Below are 12,721 nucleotides of genomic sequence, written 5' to 3'. Positions count from 1 at the left end.
GGGACTTGGGGAGATTTGCGTGTTGGAGGGGTAGCTGGAAGGAGAAGTTTTCCGGCTCATCGTGGTGAGTGGTTCTTGATTCCCATCCTAGGCCAAGTGGAGTCCAGCTCCCCAGCCAGGACAGCAAGTCATTTAGTGATGGCCACAGGCCAATGTCTTCAAGACTGACCAAGAGAAACTGGGAGTGCGAGGTGATCCTAGAAGGTGGCCAGGTAAGGACAGTCCTGTAGAACTAGGGTGCAGAGCTGGAAGGGAGCAGGAGATGATTGGTCCACAGATGGGAAGACCAAGGCCCAGAGAAAGCCTTCGCAGAGGGATTTGGCATGGCTGGGCCCAGAACCTATGTCTCATACTTCCTAGCCCATGACTCTTCCTCTACGTCAGTGGGGGCCATGGGGCAGTGGGAATGGCTTAGAATAAAGGGGGTCTCAAGATCCTGGGGCTTTGTGTTGCTCTGCTAAGCCCTACTCCACTGTATGGGGATGGGTGTGGACTGTGTAGGGGTAGACAGAGAGGGGCACGTTCCCCATCTGCTGCCCCAGATTCTCTGCCACTCAGCCAGGAGAGAGGCTGGAAAGAGAGAGAGGAAAGGAGAGAAGACGGGGAAAGAACAGAGAGGAAAGGGAGGGGCGAGGAGAGGGAGGAGGCTGAGGATAAAAGGGACCTGCCCACCACAGTCCTCTGCTGGGAGCCTCTTCCCCTGGACTGTGCTGTCATTGGCTTTCCAGAGCCTGGCACAGTGTCTGCCATATAATGGGCACCAGCAACTGGTTTTTATTTTTTAATAGTTATTTCTCTTTTTTTCCTTTAATTTTTTTGCGCATCGGGTCTTAGTTGAGGCACGTGTGATCTTTCGTTGTGGCGCGGGCTCTTCGTTGTGGCGCATGGGCTACTCTTTAGTTGTGGCGTGTGGGTTTTCTCTCTCCAGTTGTGGCACACAGGCTCCAGGGCGCTGTAGATTGCGGCCTGCGGGCTCAGTCAGTAGTTGCCGCGCCTGGACTTAGTTGCCCCGTAGCATGTGAGATCTTAGTTCCCTGACCAGGGATTGAACTGCGTCTCCTGCATTGGAAGGCGGATTCTTAACCACTGGATGACCAGGGAAGTCCCAGCAGCTGGTTTTTAAAATGGACTTGTTGAATAAGATTTACCGAGGAAGATGGAGGTAGAGAGAGACAGACAGAGGACAGAGGGAGACAGGTGGGGATAGGGAGAGATGAGAGACGGAGGGAGAGATGGAGGGAGAGACTGAGGGAGAGGGAAAGATAGAGACAGACAGAGGGAGGCTGGAAGATGAACAAGGAGAGACAAAACAACAGGGAGACAGGGACAGCAAGAGGAAGTAGGAGCCAAACCACTGTGCCTGCCACAGGGCCCAGAACAGGGCCCTGAGAGTCACCCCTGAGGAGCAGAAGATGCTTGCGAGGAGGACACTCGAGTGGTCTCCTGGGCGCTTGTCCTCCTGGTCTGAGTCTCCGCTCCTTGAAGGGAGCCCACAGAAGCCCAGTCATGGGCTTGTGGCACCATCTTGTGGCAGTTTGGGAGATGGCTGGTTTTCTCTTTCCAGATGTGCTTTCAAGGGCTGGGAAGGATCTTGGGGACAGAGGAGTTGCCACTGTGGAGAAAAAGTGCAGAGCAGAACCAGAGCCTGAGGTGCAGGCCTAGGTGATGCTCACCTTGCCTGCTGGTTCCCATACACATACACACATCTCTGTGTGCACCCAGGCCCAGAGCGGGCTGAGCGGTGATGGGGTGAGGGACAGGCAAGTGCGAGAATTTGGCCAGGAGAATTGGGGGAGGTTGACCAGAGTAACCAGGAAACTGCAGATCATGGAGCTAAATCTGCAAAATGGGGCTAATTATATCAAAGGCCATTTTAAGACCTTCCTAGGATAAGGTGCTATTAGTTTTGGAGGTTCCTCCCCCAAATCAATTATTAAAATGCACAGAATTGCTACATTAAATATATTACTGTAAAATAATATGAAGTGATTTTTGTAAGTTTGCCTTGGAAATTATTTGGCTAAGAGTAACTCATTCACGGTATAATTATCTGCAAGTTCTCAGCACTCCGTGGGCATTCGTTTGCATTCTGGAAGTCCTTGCAGAGTTTTAAAAAATCTAATCTACAAATTAGTTTCAAATAGAATGAAATTCTTATGAACACTACATTTAATGATTAAAGAAATTGGCACAGAATTAATGACATAAATTAACAATTGATGACAGTTTGTAGACATTTGATTAAACATTTATTCATTTGGGTTATTCTGTAGTTTTTGTATTTTGGAGTCAGACTGTTCTCAGGTTTTAATCATTTATGTAGGTTCCTGAGAAGCTCTGGAACTCTGGGCACTGTGTCCCTTGGGACTACCTTACCTGAACAATTAAGTGGCCCTGATAATACCTACCCTGTAGGAGAGCTATAAAGAATAACAATGGGATAATATATGAAAGCATTAAGCACAATGCCCAGTAAACTCCAAGCACCCAATAAGAATTAGCAGATGTCATTCAATGTATCTGCACACACGCATAATCCCCTATTCTTTTAATCATTCATTCTAAAAAGTTGTATTGGGCACTCACTCTGTGCTGGACAAGGCAATGTCATAGGTGTTGGAATGGTAGTGAATGAATAAACTAAGATGCCTATCCTTGTGGAATTTACATTCTAGTTTGGAGAGCCAGACATGAACAACAAGCATTAAGAATAAGAAAGGACATAGGTACCGCATGAGGGCCTGCTCATCCGGAACGGATTTTTACACCCATGCTGATCGGGATACTGGGCTGGGAAGAACTGCAAACAGCCTCGATTATCCAAACTCAGCTTTGGCACCTTAAAAACCGAGTGTGCGACTCAGGCACAGAGGATGAAGGTTTCACAGGGCAGCTTATGTTGATACCAGCTCCCCTGATCACTGCCCCTTCGCCTAAGTATACATTATTTTAAAAAAAAAGTCATACAGTATGTTAGAAGGCCACCGGTGCCTTGAGAGAGGGCCTGGCGTGTTTTGGAACAGCACGGAGGCCAGTGTGCCTGGAGTGGAGAGCGGGGGAGAGTGGGAGATGAGGCTACAGGTGAAAATGGGGCCAGTTCATGTGGAGCCTTGTAGCCATTGTAAGGACTCCGTGCAGTGGGATGCTGCTGGAGAGTTCTAGGAGAAGAACTGACTGTACAAACAGACAAGGGCCAGACCACATATAAAAACAACTCTGATCCTCAACCTGCAGCAACCTGCCAGGAAACCAACCCCTCATATGCAACAGTCAGCCCCGAAATCCAGCCTGCCGGAAGTCAGACTCGCAGGAAGCCAGCCTGCTATCTCGAGTGACGATCCAGGAAGCAAAACAATAACTTCCGTAACAATCAGCCCCCAGTGGTCAGGACTCGATTAATAACTCACAGCTTCACTAATTTTTGTCCCTGCTTCCAACTTGGGACCAACCAGAGAAAGCCAAATATGCATCCCTAACCAATCACATAGGCTGCCCCCTTCTGGTCAGCCCGCCTCCAGCTCCTGGGGCTCGCAGCCCCCGGTCAGGGCACACCTGAAGCCTTCCCTGTTTTCCACTATAGAGCTTTCCACTTCTCTGCCTGTCTTTGAGTCTCTGCCAAAACAGAGCCATAATGGCTGACTCCCTTGCAAGCTCCGAAAAAATAGAGACCCATTAAGAGGCCGTTGTAATAATCCAGGCAAGAGATGATAGTGGCTTGGACCAGGCTGGCAGTAGGGCAGGCGATTAGAAGGGGTTGGATTATAGTTATGCATATTTTATTATTTTTCTTTTGAAATTATAGATTCACTAGCAGTTGCAAAGAAATGCACAGAGAAGTCCCATGTGCCCCACTCCCAGCCATCCTAGCATCTCATATAACCACAGAACCGCATCAAAACCAAGGAACTGACATTGGCATAATCAATCGAGTTTACTCAGATTTCACTGGTTATACGTGCATTTATTTGTGTGTGTGTGTGTGTGTGTAGCTCTACACAATTTTGTCACGTGTGTAGCCTGGAATAACCACCACAGCAATCAAGATGCTCGATGGTACCATCACCATGAGATCCCTGGTGTCACCCCTTTATAGCCACACCCCTCCTTCCTGTTCCTAACCCTGGCAGCCACTAATCTGCACTCTATCTCTGTGATTATGTTACTCAGGATTGTTGCATAAATGGCATCACGCGGTATGTATTCTTTTGAGGTTGGCTTTTTCACTCAGCACAATTCCCTGGAGATGCATCCTAGGTGTTGCCTGTGTCAGCAGTTCACCCCTTTATTGCCGAGTGCTATTCTGTGGTGTGGATGCACCACGGTTGGTTTCACCTTTGCCCCTCTGAAGGACGTCTGGGTAATTTCCAGGTTTGGGCTATTACAGGTAAAGCTGCTGTGAACAATTGTGTACAAGTTCCTCCATGAAAATAAGTCTTCATTTCTCTGGCATATGGCTGGGCCCTTGTTAAGTCTGTTTTTAGTTTTGAACTGGGTATATTTTAAGGATAGAGCCAAAGGATCGCCTGATAGATTGGATGTGGGCGTGAGAGAAAAAGAGAGGGGTGGTTTGAAATGGGCTAATGCACTTAGTGCTGGAACATAGTAAGGGCTCAGTAAATGTCAGTCAGCTACACAAGTGACAGCAAATACAACCCAAACCGTGGGGAAATAAAAAAACTCATGAGATATACGCCACAAATGTCGCCCGAGAAAGCGTTAAGAATCACTCAGAGGGCACTTAGTGTACAGAAACCCCTTTGATTATTTGCACGTATAAGTGAGAGGAGTTTCGCTTCCTCTTAGGATGTCGAAAGCCACAAGAAAATGTTACTCCCATTCTGACAAGAAGAAGAAGAAGAAGACAGGTAATTTGCAAAATTTTTTAAACCCATCAGAGAACTGAGGTTGTCACAGACAACCAAGAGAACTGAATTCCAAAGAGCCCCAGGGTTTTGCCTTGGGGAGAGCACGTATGGGGGTGGGGAGTTTTCCCCACCTCCCAGCTCTTTCCCAGGAGGAGGATTGGAGGCAGAGCAATAGTAGGAGAGGGAAGAGACCCCCTTGGTGGCACAGACGTGCAAGAGGTGACTGGCTGCTGCTGGAGGGCAGGCTCACAACCTCACTTTCTTCCTGAAGGAAGTTCTCCCAAAGCCACTGTGTGAGAGGGGGGCGAGGGCAGGCCGCAGCAGACTTGGTCCCAGGGCTGCTGAAAGAGAGGCAGAAACTAAGATCCACTACTTTTGGGGGAAGGGTAAGTCAACGCACCCACTTGTCCCTGTGGGAGGGGCAGGAAAGGTTCTCCTGTCCAAGACCCACAGACAACGGACGGTCAGGAACACTGCCAAGGCCCACCCTCTGAGCCCCAGGTGCGCAGGCTCAGTGAGGCTGGGCCAGGAGGACCGAGAGACAGCAACAGCAGTCTACCACCAAGGGGCGAGGAAGAGCATCTAGAGGGACCAGCTCCGAGGTGGAGGCAGGCAGGGACCTCTGCAGGCAAACAGGGGGGGGAAAAACCCTCCAGACCCCAAGGCTGTCTACAAGAAACCCATGTTAAATATAAAGAACTAGTTAAAAGTAAAAGAATGAAGAAAAGACGTGCACTGATCCAAAGCTCAAGTGTCCATATTAACACGAGACAAAGTAGACTACGGAACAGAGAATATTTCCAGGAATCAAGAGGGGCAGTACATAATGATAAAGAGGTCAAGTTCATCAAGAAGAAAAACAACGTCAAAGTATATGCACTGGAGAACAGACCATCAGGACACATACAAGTACGACTGATAGAACTCAAAGGAGAAATAGGCAAATCCACTTGTCTCTCAATATTTGTTAGAATGAGTGACTAAACAGAAAATCAGCCTGGCTATGGATAACTTGAATAACACTATTAACCAGCTTAATCCGAATGACATTTATAGGATTGACTCCACCCAACAACAGCAGGATACACATTCTTTTCAAGGCATATGGAACTGCACCAAGTTAGACCATATGCTGAGCCATAAAACAAGTCTCAACAAATTAAAAATAATTAAAATCACACAAGTTTGTTCTCTCACCATAATAAAATTAAACTATAAATCAATAACCGAAAGATATCTGGAAAAACCCCAAATAGTTGCAAATTAAACAACACATTTTTAAATAACTCATGATTCAAAGAAGAAAAAACCATGAGAGTAATTAGAAACATTTTAATTAAAGTGAAAACACAACATATCAAAAGTTAAAGCAGCACTTAGAGGGAAATTATAGCGTTACATGCTTTATATTAGAAAATAGAAGAGAATATGACTGTTCAGGTAGAGATTTCTTAGATAAGGTAAACAGTACAGTCCATAAAAGAAATAAAAAACATGATTATATTGGCTTTCACCAAAATCAAAAACTTCTGCTCTTCCAAAGGTACTGGTAAGAAAATGAAAATACAAACCACAGATTGGGAAAAACTATTTGCAAAACATATAACTGATAAAGGATTTGTATCCGGAATAGATAACTCTTCCAACTCTATAATGACAGACAAGTCAATTAAAAATGGGCAAAGGATTTGAAAAGAAACTAAATCAAGCATGAGATACGATGGAAAATATGTATGTGAACAGATGCTTAACATGATTAGTCATTAGGGAAATGAAAATTAAAACCACAATGAAATACCACTACATACTTACTAGAATGGTTTAGAAAACACACACAGGATGCGAAGTGCTGGCAACAGCCACTTCGTGGAGCAATAGCCACTTTGGAAAACAGTTTTTGGCAGTTTTTTGTACAGTTAAACATAACACTTATGTGACTAAGAACCTAATTCCTAGATATTTACCCAAGAAAAATGAAAATGTATGTCCACTCAAAGATCTGTAGGTGAATATTGACAGCAGGTTTTTTTTTTTTTTCATAATGGCCCCAAACCGGAAACAACCCAAAGACATATCTTCTGATAAATGGAAAAACAAATTGTGGTCCACACAGTGGAATACTACTTAGCAATAAAAAGGAACAAACTATTGGTACATACAACAACATGGAAGAGTTTCAAAAGCATTATGTTAAGAAAAAGAAGACAGATACAAAAGGCCACATACTGAATGATTCCATTTATATGAGATGCTGGAAAAGACAAAACTGTAGGGACAGAGAGCAGATTAATGGTTGCCAGGGGATGGTGGGTGAGGGGAGAAAATTGACTACAAAGAGGCATAAGAAAACAGGTGATGGAATATTTTACATCTTGATTGTGGGGGGTTTTCTACAACTGCACATACTTGTCAAAACTCGTCAAAATGTATGCCTAAAATGGGTGAATTTTACTGGATGCGCATTATTCCTTAAAATGCCTGAATTATATTGCAAAAGTGAAAGAGACAATAGCTGTGAATCAGAAATAAGATGGCCTGGGGCTTCCCTGGTGGCGCAGTGGTTAAGAATCTGCCTGCCAAAGCAGGGGACGCGGGTTCGATCCCTGGTCCGAGAAGATCCCACATACCACGGAGCAACTAAGCCCCTGTGCCACAACTACTGAGCCTGTGCTCTAGAGCCCGCGAGCCACAACTGCTGAAGCCCGTGCACCTAGAGCCCGTGCTCCACGACAAGAGAAGCCACTGCAGTGAGAAGCCCGCGCAGCGCAACGAAGAGTAGCCCCTGCTCGTCGCAACTAGAGAAAGCCCGCGTGCAGCAACAAAGACCCAACACAGCCAAAAATAAATGAATAAATAAAGTAATTAAAAAAAATTATCCTAAAGAAATATTTCTAAAAAAAAAAGAAATAAGATGGCCTTTGATGTCACATATTCTGGAAATAGAGTCCTGTGCTATCTGGTGGCCTCCAGGGTCAGTGGCAGTCCTATTTGCTGGCTGAGAAACTCCCAGGCTACTGGGACCCCAGACAGAGGCCAAGGACCCACCTCTCTTGTCTGCCAGGGGTGCGCTGCCAGCTGGATCAAGCCCCTTGGGCCCAGGGTTCTGTTGCCCAGGTCCCCACAGTCAATGTCCCCAAGTTTTTTGGGGGGATGCATATTGATACAGCCAAGAGGGAATTCCGCCAGGACTTAACTATTTAATCAGACGTCGCCAAGCCCAGCAGGGAGAAAGCAGAGAATGTAACATTTAAAAACAAACAAACACTTAAGAACTTCTCAAAAAGGAAAAGAAATGACAAATTATCAACCTAACAGAGTATTCTAGCTGACCGCAAGTTTCCAACAAGTGGCAAGTATTCAAGCTGTAGCCTTTTTGTATTTTTGCAAGCTTTGCACACCTGCTCCATTTTATTTTCTCTGCTTCCTGAGAGGGGCACCTAGGACCATAAAAAGGGAATGTTGTGTCCAAATTGCCTGGATCCAAATATCGGGTCCAGTTTTGCCCCAGCACAGATCTGGGGCACGGGGAAGCGTGCCAAACACTGGGTGCTGGACAATTGTGGGCAACGCTGACTGCATTAGGCAACACCATAACACGGGGTTCCATTTGCTGGCCTTTTATCCAGGGTTTTGTATCCATTGCCAAAGTAAAACTGGTCTGTGGTTATCAACACGAAGGTGGGTAGGGTAGCATGCTTATCTTTGTCAGATTTGAGTGTCAGGATTACGTGAGCTTCGTAAAATCAATTCGGAAGCATAAAATCCATCTATCATTTCCTCCATATGCTTGGGAAAAGTTTAAATAGAGAAGTAGAAATGACCTGTTTTTCCAGTTTGAAAGAATTCATGCGAATACTCTCTGCATCTCGGATCTATTTTAGAGATGACCTGTAAAATTTCTTCTGTAGTTATAGGTGTTTCACTCACTGAGTCAATTTTGGCAATTTACAAATATATTCCTAGAATATTTTTATTTAATGTTGAAACACTAATTAATAAGCATGGAGAATGTATGTACTATTCTCTTAAAGTTCAAAAGTCAGGGACTTCCCTGGTGATCCAGTGGTTAAGAATCCATCTTCCAATGCAGGGAACACGGGTTCGATCCCTGGTCGGGGAACTAAGATCCCACATGCCGCGGGGCAAATAAGATCCCACGTGCTGCAACGAAGACCCGACGCAGCCAAATAAATAAATATTTTTTAAAAAGTGCATTAACAAAAGTCATCTCCACAGCTGTGTTAATATTTCCTTTCTAACCTTACATTTTGTAGTATTTTTCTTGATTAGACCAGTTGATGGGTTGTCTATTTTAATTTGCTTCTTCCCATAAAGAACACTCTGAATACGAATTCCACTACTTCCAGGAGGAATTATGCTTCTCCTTGCCCAGCCACTTTTTGAGCTGCTGTTTCCAGGAGTCATGAATCCAGAGAGCTGAGGAGGAAGGAGATGAAAGTTTGAACAGTGACCTGGCTGTGCTTCAAGGCACCGGCATGTGGCTTTTTGTCTGGTTTCAGATGCCTTTGAGGATCTGGTGGAAGCCACGCCCCTGTCTCCAGAAATTTGCCTGCGTTTGAACCCTGGCTCTCCTATTTACTTAGCTGAGGGACCTGGGGCAGGTTACATGACTCTCTATGCCTCAGCTTCCCCATCTGCAAAATGGGAGTAATAACAGTGCCTTCCTCGTAGGGTCACTGTGAGGATTAAATAGGATAACCTTTGTACAGCATTTAGGGCAGAGCCTGGCACATGGCTAACTGTTCAGGAAGTTAAGCGTCCTCGTCATCATCATTAGTGGTATCTCCTGCTGGCTCTTTTTTCTCCCTCCACCCCCAGGACGTACTTGTGCTTCCCCACGCCAAGGGCCAGATCTGAGGTGGCTTTGGTGAGCCAAGGCACACTGTGGGGTGATGGAAGGTTGCCCCAACTAGGAGGAGGAAAGGAGTGAGGAGTTAGGGAGGTTGTGGTGGAAGCAGGCAGAGGAAGGAGGTCGAGACAGCTTCCCCCAGACTTGGGACATGGGGGCCATGGCTCTGCTAGTAGCAAGGAGGGTGTCCTGCTCCTGGTCGTGCCCTGAGCAGGTATGAACCTTGAGGGACACGCTGCTTGGGTGTCCTTGTGCCCAAGCTTTGCAGGAAGTGGAGACACCCGCCCTCGGGGGTTCAGTCAACAAGCCTGAATGCAGTGACTAGATGGGACCGAAGACCGCAGGGCCCCTCTCTGATGTTCTGGGCCTTTTGAGGCCTCCAGGGTGGGAGTAAAATTACTCAGCACATTGAATTTCCCACCTGGTAGCCAGTGGCTCAAAATGGATTAAATTTCACTTAGAAATTTTTTTTAACTAAGTGATTTCACATAGCCAGGGCGTATGGGAACCAAAATCCATGCCTGCTTCCCCTGCCTTCCATACCTGAGTTTCTTTGTTAAAGCTTTTTCAGGACTTTCTCACTCTTAGAAAGTTCTACTGCTATTTCCAGGGTGATGTGTGTCAGGTGCACCCTTGGGTCCCCGGTTCTGGCTGCTCTCCTCACCCAAATCCCCGGACTTCAGTGAGGTTTCCAGGGTGTGGGCACTGCCTCTCATTCTCCTTGGCCAGCTGGTGCCAGCCCTGCCCGCAGACACTGCCTGTAAGACTAACTCTGGGGGACGGCAGGGGTTGGTGGGGAGGCGCGCAGGGCTTCCCAACAAATGCTGTGGTTGGGTGTGTACCTGATGCAGCCACGGTGCGGAGCAGCTGGGGAGGCCCCATCCCTGGACGTGACCAGCAGAGGCTTTGGAGGACGGCCTTGGTATCTTGACCATGGAGGGGAGATGCCCGGTGGGAGCTGGGGAGTGATCCCCCTGCCCCAAGCTGGAAGGGCGGATGTTGTTAAGCTCACTCAGCCTGATTCAGCAGGGCAAGCAGGAACCTTCCTCAGGAGGCTGGCCCAAGGGGTGGGCATCAGGTGTGGGGCCGCTGCAGGGGCCGTGGAAGCAGGCTGAGGGACCTCCAGCGCAGAGGGGAGGGGCTGGGCACACAGGCACTGCCGTGGACCAAGAGAGAGCCTCTTTGGCACCCAGCCCCCCGCCGCCCAGGAAAGCCCCGTACTGTTTTCTTGGAATACGGCTTCCAAGGAACAACCCTTTTTTGGTTCAGGCACGAAGGTGGTCTGCTTCTCCTCCCCTTCTGTTCCTCCTGCTGTGGTCTCGCTCATCCTCACCCTCTAGCCCTTCCGGAGCCAGAGCACCTCCTCCCCGAACCAAGAGCCCTGTGCCTCCCCAGGAGCCTCCCTTGAGCATCTGCTGACGCCTGTGGCCTCCGTGGGACAGGCTCCCATTCTAGGCCTCAGCTTTCTGACCTGGGAACTGGGGACTTTTGACCCTACCTCCTAGGTAGACCTCCTGGAATTTGGGGACCTTGTCTCAGCCCTCCCCTTCCCTCCTGGGGGCACCTAGAAAGGAGAGAGGTGGGGCTGGAATCAGGACAGCACCTCTGAGGCACACATGGGTACAGGGTGCAGCAGAACGGGGACCTCTGGCTGACAGGCTTCTGCCCCCACCCCTTCTCAGTCCTGCCACCCGGCCCCAGATGGAGAGGGGCAGAGCCGCAGCACTCACCCCACGCCAGCACAGACTCAGTGAGGGAAGGCTAGAGGGGCTGCAGCCACATTCCACTCCATCCCCCGCCTGGGCTGGTGAGGGGCCCAGGGGCTCCAGTGGGCTGGGGCCGGGTCCTTCTGGAGGTACAGCCCGGCTCCGAGAAGCCCTCCTTCTCCACCCTGGCAGAGTACCTACTTGCTGCCAGGGACCCTGAGGCATGAATCGTGTGAGAGCCGAAAGGGGGACCCCCTTCTCCGTGGAGGATTCTGAGTGCTGAGTGCAACGGGCTGGGGAGACCACAGTGATGTGGAGGGGTGGGTCCAACACCCTGCAGCTCACCCAGTACCTGACTCTGCAGGAGTAGCTTACCGGCTCTCCAGGTCAGCATGTGGGCCAGGCAGGAGAGCATTCCTGTCTTACTGATGGGGAAACTGAGGCCCGGAGGTGTAGTATGCCTTGGCCAAAGTCACACAGCTCACACAGTGAGCAGGAGAACTGGCCCTGGAACCCAGAGCCCTGGTTCTTGGACCAAGTTTCTCTGCCTTTCTCACTAGTGTTACTCCCCTGGGAAGGAAGGGAGCTGGCAGGAGGCAGGTGGGTGCAAAGGTGTCCTGAGGGCATCTGGGAGGGGAAGGAACAGGAGACGTGCCTTCCTTCTTCTTCTCCCTGCCCCGATCCAGTGTCCAGGAGCTCGGGGTACCACTGCCAGGACAGGGGCTAGAGGGCCACCGCCCCCATCAGCCTTCTCCCTTCCTTTCCTGGGAGACGCTGCCTCCCAGATGAAGGCTCCACGGTTGCCCCCAGGGGCTGTCTCACTAGGTATGGGGTTCACACTGGTGGGTGCACCCGCCCCGCTGTGAGCAGGAAATGTGTCTGATTCTCCTGTGTGTGCTCAGTCCCGCCACAGGCCTGGCATTCAGTAGGTGCTCAACAGGAGAGTAAGGGAGCAAGCGGCAGGTGGAGTTGGTGACTGTGAGTGAGCAGGGGGGTGGGCGTGGGAGGCTGCAGGGTGGGTAGTAGTGGAGGGTAAGATACCCAGGGCCCCTCCCCCAGCAGGATGTGGGCTTCCTCCCACGCAGCAGGCTGGGCCCCGAGATAAACCCTGTGGGGTTTCCACAGTGGGTTTGATGCCCTCTTGGTCAAGCTGTGGTCCTCAGACGGTGGTGGCTGCCCTTTCCACATTCTGCTAGGGAAGGACGAAGCCCAAGGACGTCCTCTGAGCCCAACCTAGGTTTGGTCAACCCGGCCGGCAGGCTACGTGCAGAACCACAGAG

This window comes from Lagenorhynchus albirostris, chromosome 1 (genome assembly GCF_949774975.1).
Source record: "Lagenorhynchus albirostris chromosome 1, mLagAlb1.1, whole genome shotgun sequence".
Taxonomy (NCBI): domain Eukaryota; kingdom Metazoa; phylum Chordata; class Mammalia; order Artiodactyla; family Delphinidae; genus Lagenorhynchus; species Lagenorhynchus albirostris.
The sequence above is the reverse complement of the archived record's forward strand: the minus strand, read 5'-3'. Positions refer to the sequence as shown.